The sequence below is a fragment of the Trichosurus vulpecula genome, chromosome 6 (assembly GCF_011100635.1).
Source record: "Trichosurus vulpecula isolate mTriVul1 chromosome 6, mTriVul1.pri, whole genome shotgun sequence".
Taxonomy (NCBI): domain Eukaryota; kingdom Metazoa; phylum Chordata; class Mammalia; order Diprotodontia; family Phalangeridae; genus Trichosurus; species Trichosurus vulpecula.
Window position 1 is genome coordinate 77,139,258 of NC_050578.1, and position 2,598 is coordinate 77,141,855.

Consider the following 2,598-nt stretch of genomic DNA (forward strand, 5'->3'; position numbering starts at 1 on the left):
TTCAGAGCCATTTTTTATAGGTTTTTGGAGGGACTTGGCGGGGAGCTCACGCTAGTCCCTGCTTTCCAGCCACCATCTTGGCTCTGCCCCCAAAGCTATTCTTAAAACAATATTGTTGTTACTGAATACGGTGTTCTGTACAGTATACTGTATACAGTGTTCTCTTGGTTCTGCTTACTTTGCTCTTCCTCATTTCGTGCAAGTCTTTCCATGTTTTTCTAAGATCATCGAGCTCTTCATTTCTTATGGCATAGTAGTAGTCATTCACAATAATATACCACAATTTGTTCAGCCATTCTATTGGTTTTTATTGTATTAGAAATTAAAAGATCTTAATATTATTATAAAAATTGTTTTGATTCTTGGGCCCTCTGACAGGAACTTAAGGGGTGCTCTAGGGTCCCTAGACAACACTTTGAGAACTGCTGCTTTGGAGCTTGAGATGATAAAAGTAAGCAGCACCTATTGTTTTGGCTTCCTAGACCTTAAAGCCAGTAAGGAATTATGATGTAAGCCCATTTTCACCCAGGCCTGGGGAGGTTTTCCTGAGGAACAGCCCTGTGACAATGTATCTCCATCTACAGAAGGAGATGTGACTGTGAGACTGCTGAGAACTCAAGTATGCAACAGAGACAGTCAGAGGAGGTCTTTAAGAAAGACAGTAGGGAAAAGCAAGTACAAACATGAATGGCAGACTGGAGAACTCCCCAGGGCCACAAACATGGGTGGAATCTTGCCCTCCAACATATCCTTAACTTCCAACTTAGAGTATACCTCCCCAATTTGGGGAACATAGCAGGTGCACATAATGCTATAACCCCAGGGGAAGCTGGTGATGTTAGAGACCCTTCCCAATGGAATGATTGGCCCTACCAATCAGATAATTCAGTAAACTAAAAATGTGTGGAGGCAAATAACAACTATTTTTTCTGATTTTCTTGGGGACTGGGTGGCTAGTTCAATACAGCCCCAACCAGTAGTTCTCATCCTACAGACTGAAGACCTCTGCAGATCTGTAGAGTTATTGTAAGTGGTCCATATCTAGTCACATGTTTTCTGAAAGGATTGACTGTGTTCAATCATTTTTTGGTCATGTCTGACTCTTCATGACCTTATCTTGGGGTTTTCTTGGAAAGGATACTAGAGTGTTTTTGCCATTTCCTTCTCCAGCTCAGCTTATAGATAAGGAAACTGAGGCAAGCAGGGTTAAGTGACTTGCCTAGGGTCACACAGCTAATAAGGTCTGAGGCTGGATTTGAATTCAGGAAGATGAGCCTTTCAGACTCTAGGCCCAGCACTCTATCTACTATACCACCTAGCTGCCCAGAAACAATTGACATTAATAGCAAAAATACCTTCATGTGGAATCCACTAATTCTTTTAGTATTCAAAAATGGTTTTTATATTCAGGATTGGCAATCACTGAACTAGACATTTCTCTCACGGTAATATTTATCTGTTCTACATTTTGTCAGCAGACTTCCAGGGGCATGCTCTATTGTCTCCTGAGATTCAGGGGTCACAATGCCACCTCAGTGACAGGACTGCTAGGATGTGTTAAATGCTGTCTGGAGAAGATATCAGTATTATCTCCATGTGGACCCTAGGATGGTGACATTACTTTGATCTCTGGTCATCGCCTTCCTACCCCCACCCCAACTACACTCAAGAAAGAAGTACTCTAGGAATGTCTGGAGAGCAACATGTAAGGCCAATGCCACCTTCCCACCTGGAGAGGTCTGTGTTGTTCATGAAGAAAAAAATCACATATGTCTGCATGGGGAGGTAGGGAGAGGGGGGAGAATTAAGGCTTTGCCATGATCACTAGGCTTTCATGGCCAATACTGCTCAGGATTAATGTTCTGCCCTGATCTGTGACTTGCAGGACCAATGGTATATAGTGATTCTCTGAACTAAGCTGGGATCTCTCATTGGACTTTAACTGGAAAAAAAAAATGGCCTATAATATTCAGAGACAGCGAAGGGATGAAGGAGGGGTGGCCAGTATACAGAGCTCTTTCCACCAGCTTATGCTGTCCAACCAATCATCTAAACCAGTGGTATAAAACATAAATAGACATGGGAGCCACTAATCTGAAAACACTGGGCCTACGGTCAGGAAGACCTGAGTTCAAATCCAGCCTCAGACACTCACTAGCTGTGTGACCCTGGACAAGTCACTTAACCTCTAGCTTAATCCATTGGAGAAGGAAATGGCAAACCCTTTCAGTATCTTTCCTGAGAAAACTCCACAGTCATTTTATGGTCCATGGAGTCACAAAGAGTTGGACATGACTAACAGAACAACAACAATCTGTCCATAAGCATTCCTATAGGCCACATATTGACTTAGTTTTAAAACGTAATATCATCTATTTTATTATATTTTTATTTATTTTGTTAAATATTTCCCCACACATTTTTATCTGGATTGGACTGGACTGGAGAGTATTATGGGCTGCATGTGGCTGCCCCCCCAGGCTGTGTGTTTAGTTAAGCCTCTGATCTAAGCCATGGGTCACCAAACTCTCAAACATAGTGTTCCAAAGCTCTACCCCTGGTTCTTCCAGCATGCCAAGGGATAGAGAAGGGGACACT